Here is a 24569-nt window from a genome sequence, read left to right on the forward strand (position 1 = left end):
CTCGGGCAAAACCTAATTTCAGAAAACACTGGGATGACCACTGAATGGCTTTTCAATCAGTTTTTTACAGATTTGTTTTTATGTCATTGCTTAAAGAGCAAATTAGGAGTTGAGAACTGCACAGAATTTAGATCAAAACAAATCATTTTTTATGGAGACAAATACATCCTCAGAGGTCTCAGCAGGAATAGTCTGGGAAACTCTAAAGGTCTTGTTAAAAGGACAGATTATCTCATATCTTTAACACAGAAATAAATTAGAAACCAAGAAGGTATCAGAGCTAACCAGTAAAATTACTAGAATAGATGAAGAACATGCCAGGTGTCCAAGTGAGGCTCTTCATAGGAAAAGGCAGGCTGTGCATTCAGAACTCAACATCTTAACAACCAAAGAAACTGAATAACTCATTTTTAAATCAAGACATCATTACTATGAACATGGAGAGAAAGTTAATAAGATCTTAGCTCAACAAATCCACAAGCAAAAAGTTTGCAATACAATCCCAGCAATCACCAAAATGAAAGGAGATAAAATCATTGACCATAAAATATAATGCACAAATTTAGAGACTACTATAAATCCTTATATTCTACTGAGTTTAAAGAAGACAACACACAATCTAATGCATTTCTGGATGCATTACAGATACCACAAATAAATACTCTCAGTGCAGAGGAATTGGATAAACTTCTGGCGCTATCAGAATTACTAGATGCTATAAAGTGACTTCAGAGTGGGAAAGCAGCAGGCCCTGATGTCTACCATGCTGAATTTTATAAGAAATTCTCCAGTCAGCTAGCTCCCCTTTTATTAGAAACATTCACAGAAGCCAGAGACAACCAAAGTCTACCTCAAACTTTTCTCCAAGCATTAATCAATGTCTTTCTTAAACAAAATAAGAACTTATTACAATGTGCATTATACGGACCAACCCCTCCTTGAACCGTCACCTTATCGTGGTGGAGGGGTTTGCGTGTCCCAATGATCCTAGGAGCTATGTTGTCCGGGGCTTTATGCCCCTGGTAGGGCCACCCAAGGCAAACTGGTCCTAGGTGAGGATGAGACAAAGAGCGGTTCAACAAACCTCCAATGAAGAATAAAAACTTGGACGACGTTTTCCCTTGCCCGGACGCGGGTCACCGGGGCCCCCTCTGGAGCCAGGCCTGGAGGTGGGGCTCGATGGCGGCCTGGTGGCGGGCCTGCACCCATGGGGCTCGGCGGGCACAGCCGAAGAGGTAACGTGGGTCCTCCTCCCCATGGGCTCACCACCTATGGGAGGGGCCAAGGAGGTTGGGTGCAGTGTGAGTTGGGTGGTGGCCGGAGGGACCTTGGCGGTCTGATCCTCGGCTACAGAAACTGGCTCTTGGGACGTGGAATATCACCTCTCTGAAGGGGAAGGAGCCTGAGCTAGTGCGCGAGGTCGAGAGGTTCGGCTAGATATAGTCGGACTCACCTCGACGCACAGCTTGGACTCTGGAACCAATCTCCTTGAGAGGGGCTGGACTCTCTACCACTCTGGAGTTGCCCCGGTGAGAAGCGCCGAGCAGGTGTGGGCATACTTATTGCCCCCACTGGAGCCTGTGCATTGGGGTTTACCCCGTGGGCGAGGGTGGCCTCCCTCCGCCTTCTAGTGGTGGGGAAGGGTCCTGACTGTTGTTTGTGCGTATGCGCCCGAACAGCAGTTTGGAGTATCCACCCTTTTGGAGTCTCTGGAGGGTTGCTAGAGGGCATACCTGCTGGGGATTCCCTCGTTTTGCTGGGAGACTTCAATGCTCACGTGGGCAATGACAGTGAGACCTGGAAGGGCGTGATTGGGAGGAATGGCCCCGATCTGAACCCGAGCGGTGTTTTGTTATTGGACTTCTGTGCTCGTCACGGATTGTCCATAACGAACACCATGTTCAAGCATAAGGGTGTTCATATGTGCACTTGGCACCAGGACACCCTAGGCCTCAGGTCGATGATCGACTTTGTGGTCGTGTCGCCGGACTTGCGCCATATGTCTTGGACACTCGGGTGAAGAGAGGGCGGAGCTGTCAACTGATCACCACCTGGTGGTGAGTTGGCTTCGATGGTGGGGAAGATGCGGTCAGACCTGGTAGGCCCAAGCGTGTTGTGAGGGTCTGCTGGGAACGGCTGGCAGAGTCCCCTGTCAGAAGTAGCTTCAACTCCCACCTCCGGCAGAACTTCAACCCGTCCCGAGGGAGGTGGGGACATTGAGTCGAATGGGCCATGTTCCGTGCCTCTATTGTTGAGGCGGCTGACCGGAGCTGTGGCCGCAAGGTGGTCGGTGCCTGTCGTGGCGGCAATCCCCAAACCCGTTGGTGGACACCGCGTGAGGATGCCGTCAAGCTGAAGAAGGAGTCCTATAGGACTTTTTGTCCTGTGGGTCTCTGGAGGCAGCTGATAGGTACCGCAGGCCAAGCGAACGCGGCTTCGGTTGTTGCTGAGGCAAAACTTCGGGCATGGGAGGAGTTTGAGAGGCCATGGAGAACACTTTCGGACGGCTTCGAGGAGATTCTGGTCCACCGTCCGCGCCTCAGGAGGGGAAGCAGTGCAGTGTCAACACCGTATATGGTGGGGATGGTGCGCTGCTGACCTCACTCGGGCGTTGTGGGTCGGTGGGAGGAGTACTTCAAGACCTCCTCAATCCCACTAACATGCCTTCCAATGAGGAAGCAGAGCCTGGGGACTCTGAGGTGGGCTCTCCCATCTCTGGGACTGAAGTCACCGAGGTGGTCAAAAAACTCCTTGGTGGCAGGGCCCCGGGGTGGATGAGATACCGGAGTTCCTTAAGGCTCTGGATGTTGTAGGACTGTCTTGGTTGACACGTCTCTGCAACATCGCATGGACATCGGGACAGTGCCTCTGGATTGGCAGACCGGGTGGTGGTCCCCTCTTTAAAAGGGGACCGGAGGGTGTGTTCCAACTATAGAGGGATCACACTCCTCAGCCTCCCTGGAAAAGTCTATTTGGGGGTTCTGGAGAGGAGGGTCCGCCGGATAGTGAACCTCGGATTCAGGAGGAACAGTGTGGTTTTAGCCCTGGTCGCGAACAGTGGACCAGCTCCTCACCCTTAGCAGAGTCCTGGAGGGTGCATGGGAGTTTGCCCGACCGGTCTACATGTGTTTTGTGGACTTGGAAAAGGCATTCGACCGTGTCCCTCGGGAATCCTGTGGGGGTGCTCGGGAGTATGGGGTACCGGACCCCTGATAAGAGCTGTTCGGTCTCTGTACAACCGTGTCAGAGCTTGGTCCGCATTGCCGCAGTAAGTCGAGCCCGTTTCCAGTGAGAGTTGGACTCCGCCAGGGCTGCCCTTTGTCACCGATTCTGTTCATAACTTTTATGGACAGAATTTCTAGGCGCAGCCAGGGTGTTGAAGGGGTCCGGTTTGGTGGACTCAGGATTGGGTCACTGCTTTTGCAGATGATGTTGTCCTGTTTGCTTCATCAGGCCGTGATCTTCAGCTCTCTCTGGATCGGTTCGCAGCTGAGTGTGAAGCGGCTGGGATGAGAATCAGCACCTCCAAATCCGAGAGCATGGTCCTCAGCCGGAAAAGGGTGGAGTGCCCTCTCAGGGTTGGGGGAGAGATCCTGCCCCAAGTGGAGGAGTTCAAGTATCTTGGGGTCTTGTTCACGAGTGAGGGAAGAATGGAGCGTGAGATCGACAGGCGGATCGGTGCGGCATCCGCAGTGATGGGCTCTGCATCGGTCTGTCGTGGTGAAAAGGAGCTGAGCCGTAAGGCAAAGCTCTCAATTTACCAGTCGATCTACGCTCCTACCCTCACCTATGGTCATGAGCTATGGGTAGTGACCGAAAGAACGAGATTGCGAATACAAGCGGCTAAAATGAGTTTCCTCTGCAGGGTGTCTGGGCTTTCCCTTAAAGATAGGGTGAGAAGCTCAGTCATCCGGGAGGGGCTCAGAGTAGAGCCGCTGCTCCTCCGCATCGAGAGGAGTCAGATGAGGTGGCTCGGGCATCTGATCAGGATGCCTCCCTGGTGAGGTGTTCCGGCACGTCCAACCGGGAGGAGGCCCCGGGGAAGACCCAGGACACGCTGGAGGGACTATGTCTCCCGGCTGGCCTGGGAACGCCTTGGGATTCTCCCGGAAGAGCTGGAAGAAGTGGCCGGGGAAAGGGAAGTCTGGGCCTCTCTACTTAAGTTGCTGGATTATACAGACCAATTTCACAACTTAATAATGATGTTAAGATGTTGAGCATGGGAAAGGTGCTATATAAATAAAATGTATCATTATTATTTATTATTAATATCACACGATTAAACTGGATTTATTAAAGGCCATCACTTAGCTTCCAATTTTCGACACCTGTTTAATTTTATATAATCATCTGCAAAGTCAAACACCTCAGAGATATTATTATAATTGGATGCAGAAAAAGCATTTGATATGATTGAACTACCTTTTCACTACATTAGAGAAATTTGAATTTGGCCTGAACATTTGTGCATGGATCAAACTACTGTATACCAATCTAGAAGCTTCAGTTTGTATTAACAACATTTAATTCAGACTACTTTAAACTAGAACATGGTACTAGACAAGGATGCCCCCTGTCACCACTACTTTTTTCAATCGCCATCGGACCACTGGCAATACATTGTTGAAATGCTTATCAGAAAAAGGGGATAATCAGAGAAGGACTTGAACAGAAAATTTCTCAATATGCAGATGATATGGTCCTGTATAGTATATATCAGACCCACAAAATACTGTGCCTGCAGACCTAACAGCACTTACAGAATTTCAAAAGATTTCTGGTCTCAGAATTAATTTGACTAAAAGTGTGCTCTTTCCAGTGAATTCTCAAGCGTACAATATTAGATTTGACACCTTCCCTTTCATTATTGCAGATCAGTTTAAATATCGAGGGGTAAACATCACAAGTAAACATAAAGCTCTTTATCTACAAAATTTTGTCATCTGTATGGAAAAAATTAAACAAGACTTGCATAGATAGTCAACCCTTCATCTCACTCTAGCTGGAAGAATTAACACTGTTAAGATGAATATCCTTCCTAAGCTTCTCTTTTTATTTCAAAACATTCCAATATACATCAATAAATCGTTTTTTAAGCAATTAGATTTAAACCATAACCTCATTTATTTGGAATTCAACACATCCATGTATCTTAAGAGTGACTCTACAAAGACCTAAGGCAGAAGGTGGCATGGCTCTACCTAACTTTCAGTTTTATTACTGGGCAGCACACATACAAGCTATAAAAACCTGGACACAGATAGATGAACATATGCACAGGCTTTGTTCACAATAAAAACAAAATCCTGCAGTACTTCTTTAAATTCCCTGCTTTGTGCCCCTATGAGTGCAAGTCATCGCCAATATACAGATAACCCAATTGTGTTTCACTCACTCAGAATATGAACAAATGTAGAAAGCATTTTAAGATGGAGAATCTTTTATCTGTGGCACCTCTGCATGAGAACCACCTCTTTCAACCCTCACAAACATATGCAGTTTTTAATATCTGGAAAACATTTGGGATTAAATTGCTCAAAAATCTGCACATAGACAACGTCTTCGCATCTTATGAACAATTACATTCCAAATTTAACTTTCCAACAACACATTTCTTTTACTATCTTCAAATTAGAAACTTTGTCAAACAGAACCTGCCCGATTTTCCTCATCTCCCACCTTCCTCTATGCTGGAAAAAATATTGCTCAGTTTCGAGGACTCAGACAGCATTTCTTCAATATATATAAAATTATTTTACAGTCCCTCGCTTTCAAAGATCCAAGAGGACACTGGGAAAAAGATATTTCAATTAATATATCAGAAAAGGAGGGGAAAATAGCAATGCAGAGAATTCACTCGAGCTCCATATGTGTAAAGCATACAATTATACAACTTAAAATTATATATCGAGCACATCTGTCTCGACTAAAACTCTCCAAAATGTTTCCAGGGCATGATCCAACCCGTGAATGTTGCAATTGAGCTCCAGCCTCACTGGGTCACATGTTTTGGGCCTGTGCCAAATTAACATTATTCAGGACAAATCTTGAATTACCTTTCAGACAGTCTTGGTGTCACAATCCCTCCTAATCCACTAACAGCTGTGTTTGGTGGGCTCACCGAGGGGCTTAAAGCAGAGAAGGACAAACAAACCGTGATTACCTTCACTACACTATTGGCACGCAGATTTATTTTGCTAAATTAGAAGAATCCTAACTCTCCTCTTTTAAGTCAGTGGATAACTGATGTTGTATAATATTTGAAATTGGAAAAAATCAAATTAACACTTAGGGGATCTGTGCAGAAATTTTTCAAAACCTGGCAGGATCTAATAAATAATATTTTAGTATAAGCTCTTAAAGCACCGAAGAAGCAGATTCTCTTCCCATTTCATTTTCTTCTCCATTTATCTTTATCCACCTATTAAACTCTTCAATATATTTATTTTTACAAGCTTTAAGTTTTACTCCGTTGGCCATGCTCTCTTTCTCAGGGATGGGGGTTGATTTGTTTCCAATCCTATTTTTTGTAAAAATGTATCTATTTGTATGGAATGAATACAATAAAATCAATAAAATTAAAAAATAAAAATAAAAAAATAAAGATCAAATTAAGTCATAGGTTAAGTGCACATACCTCTTTAGGATGAGGGTGTGTAGGGGGAGCTCCGTTAAGAGTCCTGCCTCAGATCTAGATGTACGAGAGATGTGCACAAATCTGGTAGGTGTGAAGAGTCACACAGACCTCAGTGAAAGTCAAGGAGCCGCTACCCCAGAACGTACCTGAAGCTGAGTATGAGAAGCCATGGGAGAAAGGAAAAGGGTCCAAAAGTGATTAGGATAATACTCACCACTGGAGAGAGTGCTGGAGAAGCTGATGGCTGCAGGTGGGCATGTGAGTGAGGGCACTTAAAGTGTAGGTGAGAGGCTCTGGCCAGTGGAGACACAGAGGTCACATTGTACTCTCTGATTGGAGGATCGAGGCAGGGTCACAAAGCACCTGAGAGGTGGTCTTGATGGCAGCAGGAAGAGCCCATACATCAGGAGCTAAGGGGAGCCAAAGCACAGATCATTGTAGTAGGGGGGATTGGATTGAGCCAGTAGTAGCTTGTTGCTTTTTTGTGAAAGTCTTTATTTTTCTTGATTTAGCAATTACAGGAAGAAGAAAAGATGTGCATTCTTTTGTTTATAAGTATTTTTCTTTTTTAATTTTTATTCAAAATTTATTTTAATTTGTGTTATTGTGTATTGATGACACAACACTTTTTTGGATATTCTTTATTCTCATTCTTTATGTTATTATTTTTTCACCATTCTTTTTGGTGTACGTACCACTGGCTCTCAGTAATGAACACCCTGGGTTCGAGGTCATGCCAGAGATACGGGGCATCACATGCACAGGGCTTTGAACAGACAGACAGCAGCACCCCGAGTGTCGCTAATGAAGTCTCCATTTACATCCACAGTTCAGAGGAACACCGGCTGGAAAACAACGGACCTCACTTCCTGTCCATCACATAAGCTTATAATGGAAAAATGGAAAATATCAATTATATGGACTAAGTTGAGTTTGCTATTAACATTTTTTGAATGTTTAATTTGTAATGTTTAAAGTTATTTAATTTTTTCACAACACCACCATCTGGTGGGAGATGGTAGATAATGGTAATGACCCCCTTGCCCCAAAATCAGAGACACCTGAGGCTCTCTACCTGACTAGATGACAGAAGTACTTGTGTGTGCAAAACTACAGGCGACATCTTTCTGAAATCACGCAATTCAAATTTCTGCTTTTCATGGCAGGAAGAAGAGTCTGCAGTGGGCTGCATGTTAAAGACGGCACTTCAACGCTTGTCTGGTCTCGGGTGCAAGGCTTGTGTTTTTATCTTTACACCAATAAGCCTATCGAAGATATCTGTATGCATTTTGAAAACACACTGATTTGACTAAATGCATAAAACAGCAAATATCACAGTTTCATTATTAATAGTACATTTCATGTAATATTTGTTTTTAAGTGTTGATAATTTTATCTTTGTTAAGATGCGTTTCTGTCCTCATGCATTTTTACTTTAAGTCAAGTAAATTTTTGAACAAGTACTTTTAGTTTTTTTTTAAGTAATAATATTTTTACTTGACCACTGGTTTGGGCGACTCTACCCATCTCTGAAAGTAACAAGAAAAACAAGAAAAAGATGAGAGAAAAATAAACAGCAAATAACAGAAGAAAGTAGTGAAATGTTGAGAGCACAACGCTATGAGTCCTGACGTTGTCTTTGTGCAAAAATGTCCGAGGTGTACAAATCAGGTACATCTTGAATCATTTTGATATTAAAACTGTTCTTGTGCTGTCTGCTCGACCATAAAGATGACAAATGCAGTTGTGTTCAAAATAACAGCAGTCCGACATCACTAACCTGATCAATCACCGTCTTTGGTAGAAATTATATTTCTACACGACAATTAATTTACTAGCAGGTGTAGCAGAGTAATTGAAAACCAACAGACCCCACAGTCATGACATGCATGCTGCTGATTCTGTGTTCAAAATAACAGCAGTGTGGAGTTCAATTAGTGAGGTCATTCATTCGGCGTCAATCACGGCCCTCATTTAAAGAAGGAAGGCAGCAAATGTTGTCCATGCTGGTCAGAGTGCATTTCTCTCTGAAAATCGGAGTAAAATAAGTCAATCCAGACATCGTTCAGAAGAACAGCGTACTTTGACTAAAAAGTTGGTTGGTGAGGGGAAAACATAAAGAAATGCACAACGTGATAGGCTGCTTAGCTAAAATGCTCACAAATGCTTTAAAATGGCAAGCAAAACCTGAAGGACGTGGAAGACAATGGAAAACTACCATTCGAATGGATAGAAGAATAACCAAAATGGCAAAGTCTCAGCCAATGATCAGCTCCAGGAAGATCAAAGAAGGTCTAAAGTTACCTGTGAGTACATGTGATGCCAAGCTATCAGCAAGAAGCCCCCGCTAAGTCCCATTGCTGATAAAAGACAGACGTGCTGAAGTGGTGACAATTTACCAAACAACAAGCCACAGTTCACTGTGAAGACGGAGAAGCATGGTGGAGCAAGCATCATAATATGGTGTCAGGCCTATTTATCACATACCAGGAATCATGGATCAATCTGAACAGCTCAAAATACATGAAGAGCTCATGTTGCCTTATGCCCTTGAAATGAATGTTTCAACAGGACAACCACCCCAGACACACCAGTAAATGAGCAACATCTTGGTTCCAGACCAATATGATTGACGTTATGGAGTGGACAGCCCAATCCCCGGACCGTAATCCAATAGGAGTGACATCACAAATGCTGTTTCTAAGGAAAAACCAAGAAATACAGAAGAATTGTGGAATGGAGTCCAATCATCCTGGGCTCAAATAAGAAGTTGGTCGACTCCATCCTACACAATTGTGCAGCAGCTCTCAGAAACATTGGCTAAACAATGAAATATTAGTTCAGTGATTCAAAGGAAAGAAAAACCTTGAAACAGTTTATACAGTGAATGTTTGAGTTTGTATAGAAGAATGCAGACACTGCTATTTTTTGAACAGCCTAATATTCCCTTTTCTTTACTTTCTGCAAAGGAATAACACACGTTTGATCAATTTGTCTTCATTTTTTGATTTGGACTAGATGACAAATGACTTCCAATGATCTACTATGGCATCAAGAGACGTACTGCTTATATATATTATATTTCATTAGGGGGACTCAAACTATTCTCCTAGCTTCTGGGATCATCCCACACATTAGAGTCTGCTTCTGTAAATGTAAAATGTGTGTTCTTGGAAGCAGACGTAGGATTGGTAGTGAATGTGGTTCTGCTGTTCAACTTGCTTGGAAATACAGTTATTACTTTCACACCTGCCTCAGTGTCATTATTTGGAATTAACTGAATCCAGTTCACTCTAAACAACATAAGGTGTGATTTTTCCATTACAGAACAATTACAATATTCTTTATTATTATTGATTTTATTGATTTTATTAAAATCAAATAACATTCCATACAAGCAAGTCAAGTTTAACGAAACTAGGTTTTAAACAAATCAACCCCCACCCCTGAGAGAGAGCTAGTGCAGCAGAGTAAAACTAAACTAGTAAAAAAAGTAAACAGATAAATTAATAAATGAATAACAATAAATAGAATAAGAAAGAGGGGAGGGAATCTGCTTCCTCAGTTTAAATACTTATTCTGAAATGTTATTGATCACATCCTGCCAGGTTCTGAAAATGTTTTGCACAGATCCTCTGAGTGAGAATTTAAATTTTTTTCCAATTTCAACAAGTATATGACATCAGTTACTCCACTGAAGAGGAGAGTTAGGATCCTTCCAGGTGAGCAAGAGAAGTCAATTAGAATATTCTGATGTAAGAATTTTCATTTCTTACGTTTGTTCAGCCTAAGATTTGTTCAGCTTTCCATTCCAGTAGACCTCCCACCTGCCATGTAAAGCTGTCCCACCCCACCTGATCTGTAATATAAGGAGTCGGAGTGGCTGACCAGGACAGGAGCATCAGCACCACCATGAGACTCGCCGCATTGCTGGTTCTGCTGTGCCTGTGCTCTACTGCGAAGGCTTTGGTGAGTTCAGACATGTGGCATTTGTACATTTGACATCTTTAGGAAAGTGTTAGTAAATCTCTCCTTAGAATCCATCTTTGTCTTTTCAAAGAACTTAATGATAGCCATCATCTTTAATCTGTTTTTTTATAACTAAAGCTGCTTTTTACTTTATTTCTTTTTTTCCCAGCCCTCTAGCATTCCAGCCACACCAGAGATGGGATTATCTGCATCAGGAAATGGCACAATAAACATTCCTAGTAAATCAATAATGAATGAAGTGTGAGTATAAATCAGAGGACCCGCCGCTGAACAATTAATGTTGGTTCCATCTTTGATCCCTCTGCTGTATGGGAGGCAAGTACAGAATTAAAATAAGCTGCATTAATGAATTACCAAATAGGAGGTTTTAATTACAGTACTTTGATGGACTGAAACTCTGATCAAAGGTTCTGAGTATTCTCTGATTATCATTTTTAAAGATTCTAAAGCTCACACACATGCATATCCATCCTCCCTAACATCATACATGACTGGAGGGCTTTTTGCTGACAAGTTAGCACAATGAAACAATGAATAAAAGTAGGAAACAGATGTTACTGTCTAATGACTCCAAAATTATTGCTGGAGTTATTCATTAAAGAAATGAACAATTTGTTCTTATCTGTCTTCCACAACATCACATCCTGGACTAGACTCATAAAGATGACATTGCCTGCATCCCTGCCTGCCTCCTACAGACACAAGGAAATACGTTTATCCTGTGGCTGACATTCCTCTTAAAATGAAGCCATAACTTCCTGGCAGAAATCAGCTTTACAAGCATACAGAAAAACAAAGAAATGTGGAACAACTGTCATATAGAATTAGAAGGTGATCATACTAAATTTATAATAAATCTAAATACCCAAATTGATTACCACAATTTCTTCCACACTATCAAGAGAATCATCCCACCCAATTGTGATTCATCTTCAGCTCTCAAACAAATCAAAACAAACTAGAAATGATGTGCTCAATTTAAATTGCAGTAGCGGGTTTTCAACAAATATGCCCTTTCGTCTATGATGAAAAGAAAATTTACCCTTATTTTGGTAATTAAAACTCAAATAAACTCTTTACTATTAAAACAGCCTTCATTTAGTTTACATCTACTGCACACTAGAATTTGTCATGCGTATGTCATGGATGCCACCTTGTGCTGTGTTTTCACAAGTGTGAATTATTAGACAGAAAAGGGAAAACGTCAAAAGTGTCATAACAAATTCAGTGCAGAATTTCATTTCTATTTTCATTAAAATAATTTCTTTCTTATCCAACATAAGTCTATGACAGATCAGAAATCAAGTACATTTTTATTATAATGTCCTAATTCTTCTAATACACTTTTATTAAGCTCTCCCTGCCTTGACTAAGGGAAAGTCTCCTGAACATGACGTCATTCTGCCTGAACTTCCATTAATATGTTGAGAGCAGATATCTAGTCATGTATTTCATAATCTTCTGTCATCCTTTGCTAGCTGTCGGCATCATTTTACTTCAACATGGCTAGAATCACTTCATAGGTCTGTCATATTTGCAAAAATATATTTAAATGCCTGTTAGATATTCTGGGAGCTATATATTTATTTGTATTGTATATTACTAATATTTTTACATGTAATTAATATTTTGCATTTTGGACATAATCAGGAAGCAAAGCTGAACAAAAAGCCTTTGTCTGCCTGTAATGTACATTTAAATTATTTAAACGTTAAACAGTTTTTATTCATTCATTTCTTTTCTTTGGCTATGCTGTTCTTTCCTCCTAGAGGTCCAAGTCATCATTTTCCCTAAAAATCTCTCTTTATTTTAAATTAAAGTGCTGTGAGTGTTTACTTGGTTTTCAAATGTACCTGAATGTAACAAATATTAAATTGTAAGGATTTTAACAATTTCCTCATTAATCTCAACTGAGCAGGGCACTTATTCAATACAGCTCAGAAACACTTGTAAAATGTATTTGAGTGTATAACTGGAAACTAGTCAGTTAGCAAGCAATACAGAAAAAATATGAAAAAGCACAAGACAGACACATAAGCTGTAGTTAGTTCAAGATGAGAATGAGTACCCTTACTCAAGCCCTTTAGCTGCCTCCCATGTGCACGGAGCAGATAGGAGCAGATGCCCAAACAACAACAGACGAGACAAAACCTAAACGGAGTTTCTCTTTATTTCACCATCACAAGAACGTCACGCACGTGACTCGCATTTGTTTGTTTCTTTTACGTTCAGGTGTTGTGTGTGAGATGAGTCAGCAGCTGAACTGTGAGTGTGCTGAGGGCACTGAACTGAGCACAGCTGTTATTGACATGGATTTTTAAAGAGATCTGATAAAATAATAAAATGAAAATCTGAAATATAGCAGCTTCTTAATGAGAAAATGCTTGCTGTGATGCTTAACAGTTCTAACAAAAAAGAGCAGTGAATGGGGGATCTCTGGTGAAAAAGTGACTTTCACGATACGGGAAAATTATTAAAAAAATCTGTATTACTACAATGATAGACCCAAGAGCTGAGCTGAGGGGTAGAAAGATCTGTTCACAAAGGCATTGTCAGGTGTTGAGAAGAAGAAGACGAAGACAGCTCTCTATTTGACTAATAACACCAAACACTAACTACAATCCAAGAAATGATTTGCAGAAAGTGTCACACAGCTCGTCTCGAGTAATACAATGTGAAAAATAATTCAAGGAAAAAACAAACAACCATTCACTGACATTTAAATGTTAGTTTTTGTGTTCAAAGTTTTTTTTACTTTTTGTAAACACATTTGAATTACATTTGAATAGTGACATTCGATCTAACAACCCTGAATCTTTACTGCTAAGACCTGGTTAGGGTCTCACATTGTGTCACATTTACAGACCAGTCTCACACATACTGTATGTATAGAGATGTGACAACATGGCAGGATGTCATGTTTACACCTAGTAAAGATAATTCATAAAAGGTTACCTTTGAACCAAATTAGTCATATTGAATCTCTTTTCATCTCCAATAAGCTGATCATGCTGTTCTCTGTCAAGGAACCTTTCTGATCTTTGTCTTTCATCTTGGATGTTGAGAAACTTTGTTACCAACTCAGTTTTAATTTTCTATGGTCAGTTTTGCATTGCAGGATTTTTGATGATTTTCTTTTTCTTTTGTTTTTATAAACACGGTTCAAAGCTTTACTCCCCAGTCTGAATAAGTCAAATGCTGTCCTTATACTGAGAGGATTGTGCTCCAGATGTCCCCTCTCGCTACTCTTGTCAGCACTGTCCCTTGAGTCTTTGGCAGTAGCTGGCCATTGATTCCTCATGTCTGAAATATTCTCCACAACAAATGAAAGCATTGATTTTCATTAATTGGAATTTTTTTTTCTTTTTTCTCTTGTCATTACACTTAGAGTGCTCTATTTTTATGTTTGTCTGTTAATGACAAATATGTTTGGAGATTTATAAGGTAAGAGAGGGAGACGTTTCAAGGCAAGGAAGTTCTGCTCACTAATCATGGTGCTGGGGAGCGTTGCCTATTGATTCAAATACTCAAAGCATGTGACAGTAAAGACCTTTAAACCTAAACCTATAACAATGGCTAGAACTTCTTGAGGCCTGTCTATACACCGTAGAGCTCCTCTCTATGCCCATGAGGTCCACTTGTTCTCCAGCAGAATTCTTCTTGAACCTCCTTCTCCTCCTTCCACACCCACTCTGGCCACTCTTCCTCCCTGCCATGTGACCTCTTGCCACTCATGCTGTCTCCATGACATTGTTACGCACTGAGGTGCACTTAGCATTAGGTGGCATCACTCTGTGCTGGTTTCAAGTTTCTATTTGTTTTGTGAGGAGGACTTGGCCTGCAATATGCGTTGTATTGAAAACTAAAACCATAACCCCAAGAGGTTGAGACTGATGACTTTTGAAGACAAAGAAACAAGACATAAACTGATTTCTGCCAGTACCATATTTGTGTGTGTGTTGGGATTTAATTTTACTTTTTCCTAAGCCATTTATCCTTCAACAAGAAACAATAAGGAAAGACACTGATAGAAAGACACTAATGATGTGTTTTCTGCTTTTACAGTCTGCAGTTTGGAGTAAGAGGTCCACCAATACCTGCTTGATGACATGCAAGACTAACATAAGTTGGTAAGAAAATGTGTGCTACAGATACAAAAAAGATGAATGAATAATTCACTTGCCTAGGAGGCATACAAATATTAATGGATCCATCGGTGTGATGGGGACAGGGTGTTCCACACTTCATTGGTTTTACATGTTTGCTTCCTGCCACTGCAGAACATCATCAAAGTTGTGTTAAACTTTAGTTTGGTTAAAGATGACTCCACCTAATCAGAATCAGTGTCCTAAATAAAGCCATGAATATTTCAAAGCCTCCCCAGCTCTCATGGCGAGCTGCATCTATGAAGGCTAAAATCACAGCAGATATTCCAAAGTCACATATGAATGTTCTAGGCCTGTGGTCTCTTTCTACTGATTTGATCAGCTTCTTCTTTGTTTTTCAGCCCAAAGGGACCAATCCAGGAAAGGCAATAAAAAAAAAAATGTCATTGCTTAAAATAAAATAAACTGAAATGCATTGAACCAGTTGTCTCTTTGTCCACATGTTTAAGTTTTTGTCTTTCAAGTAAATGTTTTGTTTGATTTATTTTTTTATATTCATTACTCAGAAACTATAACATCGCACAGATTGATACCAAGAATGACTTTTAGGCTGACCAGTGAAAAAAGTGATTGGAGTAATCGCCAGGATTCACGTTGTCAATGCGTCATCTCAAATTCTTATTTACGTTCCTTTGACGCACATTTACTGATACGTGACTGCTGAAGGACACTCTTCACCAAGGTCATCCACTTCTAGGTGTCGTGCTTCACACTATAGTCCTTTTCTAATTTCTGAGCATTTTTGTTTGTTTTTCAAGCAGGTATATTTTTATTATTGTTGAAATTACATTGTGTATTGGTTTCTATACCCGTTACTGGTTATGTTACTTAGAGGTGTATTATGTCATCTCACCCCACCTATATAAGATGGTGGTGCAGGTTACCTTGCATTGTAGCTTTTGGATATTTCTAAACAAACCCTATTCTTTGCACATGCTTTATCACCCACTGTAAGCCAAAGGAAACTTGTCATTGGATCAGAAAGTGATTTTATTTTATAAAGGCCAATTAGATAAATGTGACAATGTTCCCTAGATGTAGGCCCAGGAAATTAGAACATTAGAACAGGATGTGAATAGAAGATTAGGCTCAAGACAAAATTTTTTCTACAGTAAATTTTTATACAACGTCTGTACCTCAAAGTGTTTTACAAGAAAAAATAAAATGAGAAACACTAAAGTGAAAATATTAAAAATGAGCTAGAATAATAGAGATACAGCATTGTATGGTCACATGGCCAGGCAAGAGGCTAGAAGTATCCAGAATATATGGGAATCAACAGCTGCAAACATTCCTCCTTGAAAGGATAGTATCAAGTCCAACATCATGGCCATATTTTCAACAGTAAGTTCTTGGAGTGAACGGGCAGTTAAATTGTCCACTTCCAGTGGTCAAGAAAGATCAGTGATGGCAGCGTTGAGGTCTACAACATGAAGTTAAGTATAAAACAAATAAGCAACAGTCTGTCCTTTGGTAAGGGCTCTCCTTGTCCGCGAAGGCAGTCGGGGAAATGTTTGATGAACAGTCACATGAGGAACACCAGCCGGAGGGCAACCAGGAATATATATTGTGACCACACACAAAATAAGTTCCATTGAGGGCCACTAAAGCTTTAGGAAGAGTCACTTGCAGAACAGGTTTAGGATTAATGTCCCAACCTTCATAAACTTTGACAGGATGACACAGCACACTTGCGTTACTCAGTTTACAACAAGTGCCTGAAAGTGGCAAGTACCACAGTCTTCTTCAGTAACACACCTTTAAGGGGAATTATCATAGAACTGTGACCAATCCCATAAATTTAATGGCATTTTGGACACCAAATCCTCCACTGTGGGCCGCTGAACAGTTTCTTAAAAGACAAATGTTCTCCTTATGTTCAGCGTCAATACAGAAATGGGGATTCCATCTGGAGTAATATGACAAGAGTAAATTTAAAAGGTGGAATTTACCTGAGAGGAAAATTAGGAGGTGTGATGAGCCAGAAGTCAGAAAATATGTTGTGGCATTAAGTGGAGCTGCGTCAAATGGAGCAGGTTCAGGTTGATATGGAAAAGGCATCTGCAGAGAACATGACGTAAAATACCATCATGACAAAGTGTTATAACAAATAAAAGAGGGCAGAGTTTTCATAACACTTGTATTCTTAAAAGTCTAATACAACTATTTAATGTGAAAGATACTGGGAAAAATGGAGTACCTGAGCTTACCAAATGTAGAAAGCCAGTACAAATCCTATAGGAATAGTTAAAGCGGCCAAAATGTGAGAGAAGGCTAAGTAAGTATTAATACCATCTGCACCATGAGTGTGTTCAAGCTCATCCGCAGTGAGGAGATGTGAGAGGTCTCTTATATTGTGACAATATAAGAAACACACGTTATAAGGACTCATAAAATCAAGGATATTAGTGAAATTCAGGAATTTATTTAGGCTTCTATGAAGACTTTTAACACAAGAATCCCTGAAGTCTATGAATAAACTCGTAATCCTGGACCACCTTCCTATGCACCTTTCTTCATCAGCGTCTTTTATTTTGCAAATGTGTTGATCAGCACAAGCAGCAAGTAGCCTGCTATCTCATCCCCCACTGTCAGTGGCAAAATTCTCAGAGCTCAATAGTGTTTATCTGGGTATGAGGTGCCTGGAGTTGTACAGGTTAAATAATATATTGTTATTTGGAATATGTACACTTTTTGGGTGTTACACACCAATGTTCAAGAGTCCTATAATTCTGTTGCTTTGCCTCCTTTAGGCTGATTGGACTCTAATTTGGTACAGCTCATATAAATCCACTGTCCATCAGCTGCCAGCCTCCACCCAGACATTGCAAAAATGGACAATGGAGGCTGAGGAGGCTCTGAAGGATTCCTTTGAGAACACAGACTGGGATATGCTTTGTGAGTCACATGACGAGGACACAGGCTCTGCTACTGTGTCACAGAATACATCAAGTTTTGTGTGGATAACACAGACCCCACCAGGACAGTGCACTGTTTTCCCATCAACAAGCCATGAATAACAAAATATTTGAAAGGCCTACTGAATGTGAAGAAGAGAGCCATCAGGTGTCTGTTAAGACTCAACTCATATGTATGATTTATTATATAGTAGTAATAATAATAGTAGGTCAAAGTGCTAAATGCAGGAAAGCCCTGTGAAGGAACCAGCAACATCCTGAATTACGAGGCAGCAGTTTTTACCCCACACTAGTCAAATTTCTGTGAAACAGGTGCATTCCCTCTGTGAAACGCACAAACACACACATCTGTGTAGACATCTTTACTTCGTATCAATTGATATTTGGGTTTCAGTTTTCACACATTGACAGTAAAATGTAAACTGAACAATTTCTTTTTCATCGGTTTTACTCTTTAATAAAAACACACTTGTTTTGTTATACATTTTGTGAAAGTATTTATAGTTGGACTTCAGTCTTCACACATTATACACTTCATGTGAACATTTTCTTGTCATTGCTATAACATATGAAAAAGTTTCTGTTTTAGTTACGTGTTCAACATTTCTTGCCTTGCATTTCCTTTCATCCCACATTTAAACAGATCATTGTAGACACGGAGCACACATGAATGCATTTCAAATAGCAATATATTACTTTCCTGTACAATTCCAGATACCTCACTCACAGATAAAGAGACTTGAGCTCTGAGAATTTTGTGTCTGACTTCAGCTGCCTCAGTCGGGGATGAGATAACAGGCTGCCTGCCTGTGGCTGATTGACACATTTGTAAAATAAAGGGGCTTATCAGTGGTGCAGTCAACGCAGTGATGAGGAGCTGCAGGTACAATTAAGGTGGAACGGCATTACAAATATTTTCACAGGCTGCAGGGACTCTAGTGTTAATGGTGACAGAGGCCTGCACCTTTACCTAATGTACCTTCACTTTTCACATTTGTGACATCTTTAATGTCTTAAGTGACATTCCCTTACACTGCATACAGTTACTATGGCTTGGTGTTTGCTTTGTGGCCATTTGTATCCTGTTGAGTGATTTGCATCCTTAACTGTACCAACCTTGTTGACCCCCTAATGGCTTTGAATGACCAGCACGTCTTTACTGACATCTCAATTGCCTGCTCAGTTTCTTTTGTTGTCACAGAACTCAGTTTGTTCATTGCTAGTGATCTGTGCTAAATGTGCTCCACTTCTGTGCCACATCAACCGCATTTCAGTCTTACCGACTACTCCAATCCCTTTTTATGGCTGGAAATAGAATTGAAGTAACGTTGACTTATTTTTATTTTTTATTGTGTCTTCTATTTTTCTATTCTTTATTTTGTAAAGCACTTTGAGCTTCATTTTTTTGTATGAAAATGTGCTATATAAATACATGTTGTTGTTGTTGTTGTCTATGAACCTGATTATGCCTGATAAAATACCAAGCTTAGGTGATTTTTACATTCATGTTTGCTGTACTTCATAACCCTTCACTACTGAGATGGTTCAATTACTTGATTCTTTTACTCTTGTTTAGTCTGTAAATGGCCCTCCTCAAGTCCATGGTCTTATTGTATCATCCAGGCCTTCTGTCAGTGATGTTAGTATTGAAGACGTCTCTCTTTCTGATCAAATGCCAGTCATATTCAGAGCTGTAGCTCCTTCTTAAATAGTCAGTCCTGGGATTTCAAGCAGCAGCTTTTGTGCTATAAATTCTTACACTACGTGTGTTTTTACTGACGTTTATATAAATTCCTCTGGTGTGAGCTCTGAGCTTTTTTCTGCTGATTACACCTTTCTTAGTGTGTGATGTGTTTTATGGGGGGGTGGCTATTGTTTCTGAAAATGGCATTAAATGTTGCACACTTCCTACTGAAGCAAATTTCACTTGTGAAATGCAGTTTTTATAAATTTAGACGTCTGCTGTGTGTCCAGAGATAACATCAAAGCACAGCACAGTTAAATTCTACATACACTTCCACACTTGTGAAGATCAGACACTCCACATGTGAAGCCATCCCTAGTTTAATGACTCCATCTGGGCTATTAGTAAGAAGTGTCAGATGGAAAAAGATAAACGACAGACATCTTATGAGATTCTGAAAACCCATCTGTCTGAATTCCAGCAGGCTGTCAAATTAGCCGAGACAAACCCTTGTCTGATATTTCTAATAATGATCAGACACCTGAGGCTTCATGGATAACGCTGTACGTAGAATTCACACTAAAACATGGCATATGGACAAAAGTGGAAAAGTTTGTACACACAAAAAAATCCAGATGCATAAATCTGTGCATTCACCGACTTCAGCGCTCTTCCACTTCATCAATCCTGGTCAGCTGCCACTCCCCATCTCCTCTTAGCCCTTAAGCTCAGCATTCTGATGAAATGCAATGGCAAAGCACAGGGGAAAATAGAGGAATTTCAGCGAATACCTAGTGGAGGCAAAGAGAAACACACTATTTGTTGGTTTAAACAGTTTTTTAAACAACAAAAGGAAGTTGATCGAGTGACATACCGTGTTGGAAAAACTCGAAAGCTCAAGTTCACAAAGTAGCACAGTGCAAAAATAAAAAAGAAGTTGTCAGAATCAAAGTCACCGTGAAAAGGTGAGTCGTAGCCCACTGTCTGAGTGTCACATGAAAGCTTATTAGGGTACAGAGAAAAAAAAAAAATAGGGACACAGTGGGAAAAAAGCTTGAAATGTCAACTTTAATCTCGAAATTTCCACTTTAATAATGTAGTTTATTTTGTCATTAAAGTAGATCATCATAAACTTCATCTTAAAATTGTTTAATTTACTAGTTTCTCAAATCCCATCGTAACTAAAGTAGCACGTTAAATGCTTTGTTTTGTATTTGATCTTCTATGTGCTGTATGTGTGTGAATCACTACGTGCTTCTTAGCAGACTCTCTTCCTCCAACAGGACGCAGAATCCATTACATTTGTGATATTACAGCTTTCTGAGAAATTTAAATACAGTACTGTATACTTGATATCATTTTCATAGTAATAGGAGTTAAAGCATGTTATTAAACATGGGAACACGGTGGCACGGTGATAGTGACGAGCTGGCGCCCCCTTCAGTGATTGTTCATGTCTCATGCAAGATTCTTGTTGCGCCGTGCGTGACCTTCGATGAAATAATTTCTTGCAGCAGTACTGTCTCTTTCAAATGTACTAACTTCTTTTTCTTTCTCTAAGAGCACAATCACCACACAATCAGCTCTGTAATAGATGTTAAGCCATCTATAAGCTTAGAACGCTGATTCTTCAAAACTTTTAAGGAACATTGAAATATCTTCACAGTACATGTTTAATTATTCTATCCATCTAGCCATCCAGGGTCACACCAGCCGCAGCAAGAATACAGCGCAAGGCAGGAACAATCAGGACGCCTGCTCATCGCCAGCGCTGCGACACCAAGTACTCACATGTTTAATTATTAACAATATAGATTATATAAATGTTAGCATTTTATTTGTATAATGTAATAAATATGTTTTGCTGCATTTCATCTTAAAAATTATATTGTCAGGGATGTGGATCTAAAAAAAAAGGGAAACCACACTGGAACAGTAGCACTGCTTTGACGATGGGTGCTGCCAGTTTGCAAAACTGAGCGGAGAACTTGTGTACGCCAGGGTTTTAGCTAGCGTGAAAACGTGTGTGGCTCTATGCCAAGTTTAGGTTTTATACATCACGATTTAAGTGTGTGGAAACGGGAGTACGCAAACATTTTTGTGTGTATGAATTGTTTATATGCATCCATGTTATGCTCTTAAGTGGCTCACATACAGATAGACAGTGGCAAGTTCTTACATCGTTGTCCCTCAACTGGTCAGCCGACCCAGTGACTCTGTCTTGCGCTATCCCAAACACGGCTGAAACAAGGATAATGATTATAGGTTTCACAAGGTTTCTGTTCATTCCAAGGTTTGTGCCTGAGTCTTTAACATTCCATCCCAAATATCTCATGAAATGACAAAAACCCAGGTTCAATCCATGGGAAGGGTAGAAATCTTAAGTAACCTGAGACCATTAGATTGGTTCCAGGAGTGAACCAAGTAGTCCATGACAGGGTCATTGGGACAACTGACAGCAACGAGGGTTAGCAGTGTAATGACTGTGTCAGATTCCCCAAATGTCTTGTTTATACAACAGGGATGCTGTCTTCCTGGGATATACAGCAGGTGTTCTTCTTTAGCTCAAACAGTTTAGTCCCTGTGGTGGAACGTCATAGACCCAGGTCCAGCACCAGAGAGAAGCAGAAGATCTCAAGGATCAAAAGGTTTGTTACAATTTTTCAGAAGTAATGTTGATTTTATAATCTAGTCAAATGATCAAAAGTAAAATACCTAAAACTGAAGCTTTTGAAATTCTAAATCTATCACCACACTCCTTGATATTCAGGTGCATAGAGTTTTGTTTTTCAAAGTTTTCTCTTCAGCGCAGTAATTCTATTCTTAACAAAAATTTATATGTTTGTCAGTACTTCCAGCTCAGCACTGAGGCACAGATCACATTCCCTCTTTCCTGGCACTTTACACAAGCGTATAAACTTTCCAAAGTGTTTTTCAACAGCTTTCACCTCAGAGTCATCCCATTTTTTCTTCCTGACATGTTTTCCCAGACCTAAGAGATAAAAATGCACTCGATCAGTAGAATGATATTTATATTAACATTGGAGTAGAGCTGGATTTATGACATTACCTTGAGAAACACTAGTAATGCTTGTGTCCTGTTCTTGCTGTGGAGGATTGGCTTCTCTAACTAAAAACAAAATTGACTGAAATTAATATATTTTGTATTAATCACTGTGGGGCATGTCAGTAATTTACAAACGCTCAAGTCAAGCTCTGTCTGCAGCATTAAGTAAACTGTCATTGAGTTCTTATTCCTTGACATCTCCCACTTCATCCTCACTTCCTGAATAGTCACTATGTACTTGAATTTGATAAATCACTGTAAGAAGGCTCTATATAGCGCCTGACTTGACACAGATTGGACACGGGAGGGATGTGTAAAATAAGCAAACAATACCCACAGACACAACACAGTCCCAAGCACTAAGCACACAAGTCAAGCAAAGCACTCTTCTTCTTCTCTCCCTCTCTGGCACCACCGCTCCTCCCAGGCAACCTTGTCCTCCTCCACCCGACTCTGGCTGCTGAGTGGTGGTCGCTGGTTCCTTTTTATTGGGTACCCAGGTAAGGGAAAACCAGTGCCCAAAAGGAGCCAGCAGCTCCTGCTGCAGCACCCCCTGGCGGCACCTGTGGAACCCCACAGAGGTGAACAGAAATCCAACCCCCATGAAGCCCTGGGGGAGTCCGAGGCAAGGCAGTAACCCAGGGAGGCTGCCATCTAGCATCCAGGGGGACATCCTGGGCTTCCCACCATTGTCCCCCTGGCAGATGTGGTGAAGGGGCGTCCCGGCTAGGCATGGACCCCGGCCATCTGTCACAACACCTACACTTTTACTACTAAATATAATGTCAAACAACTGGAGCCAGGCTAGTTGTTCTGCATTCAGCAACACTCAAGGCTTTTAAAATGCTGAAAACCTTTTTAATGCTCTACAACCCAGCACAAAATGCCACACCCTTGCCAGGCAGCAAAACAATCTCCAAATACAGAACTGTATTAATATGTAAGAGGTCATATACTATAGCAGACAACTGTTCAGTTTGATCTCCTTGTCAATAAAATTCTGAATTGCCACACACACGTGTAGAACTGTACATCTATAAATTGTTAACACCCATGGATATGCTGTGGGTGTGGGACAAACATTAGATTAGTAAAGCTACATTAGGCTCTGGACTGTGTGGCAGAGGATGTTGTGAGCACAGACACAGATTCAGGTCACACACATAGAGGGGCCATAATTACAGCTGGAACACCCCGTGAGGACAGTGAAATAACACAACCCTCACACTTCTATGACTACGGGCTGAAGAGCTGCTACAAATATTTACCATTTTTACATGGATACTTCATATTCTTTAATATACAGTAAGATTAAATGAAGATTTCTTGTTTACCTGCTTGCCATGTGGTAAGCCTGAATTAACACATTGCTTATCAACGTTTTTTCCATTCAACTCCAGTGTTCCTTTTTCTTTAGGAACATCCCAGTACACAGACATTTTAACCTTCGTCATATAATGTTCATATCATATGGACAAGCCACTTACTGAATGATATTCATCCACACTCTTCTTAGCGGACTCTACAGTCCTTTCTCCATTTGGATGATTCTCTGTTTCATCAGTCACCTAGACAGAATGTAACACACTTTTCACACAGAGCTGAAAAGACTTCGTGCCAGCAAAGCAGCAGGTCCAGATGGTGTATCGCCACGACTGCTGAAGGCCTGTGCGCTGGAGCTGGGGAGTCCTCTACAGCGCATCTTCAACCTGAGCCTGGAACAGGGGAGAGTCCCAAGGCTTTGGAAAACATCTTGTATCACCCCTGTCCCAAAGGTATCACGTCCTAGTGACCTGAATGACTTCCGGCCTGTTGCTGTGACGTCACATCTGATGAAGACCATGGAGCGGCTGCTGCTTCACCACCTTAGGCCACAGTTCCATCACGCCCTCGACCCTCTGCAGTTTGCATACCAGGAGAAGGTGGGAGCGGAGGATGCCATCATCTATATGCTACACCGATCCCTCTCCCACTTGGACAGAGGCAGTGGTGCTGTAAGATTGTTTTTGGACTTCTCTAGCGCCTTCAACACCATCCAACCTCTGCTCCTTAGAGACAAGCTGACTGAGATGGGAGTAGACTCACACCTGGTGGCATGGATTGTGGA

At 40.9% G+C, this 24569-nt stretch overlaps 1 long non-coding RNA gene across 1 annotated transcript; it reads left to right on the forward strand.

Moving 5' to 3' along the window:
• Positions 1–10532: 10532 nt before the first annotated feature.
• Positions 10533–15204, forward strand: LOC120521782. Its single transcript, XR_005632192.1, has 4 exons — positions 10533–10606; positions 10776–10867; positions 14693–14757; positions 15135–15204. It is a non-coding gene; the product is annotated as an uncharacterized LOC120521782 (long non-coding RNA).
• Positions 15205–24569: the final 9365 nt, after the last annotated feature.

This window comes from Polypterus senegalus, chromosome 2, assembly GCF_016835505.1.
Source record: "Polypterus senegalus isolate Bchr_013 chromosome 2, ASM1683550v1, whole genome shotgun sequence".
NCBI classification, from domain to species: domain Eukaryota; kingdom Metazoa; phylum Chordata; class Cladistia; order Polypteriformes; family Polypteridae; genus Polypterus; species Polypterus senegalus.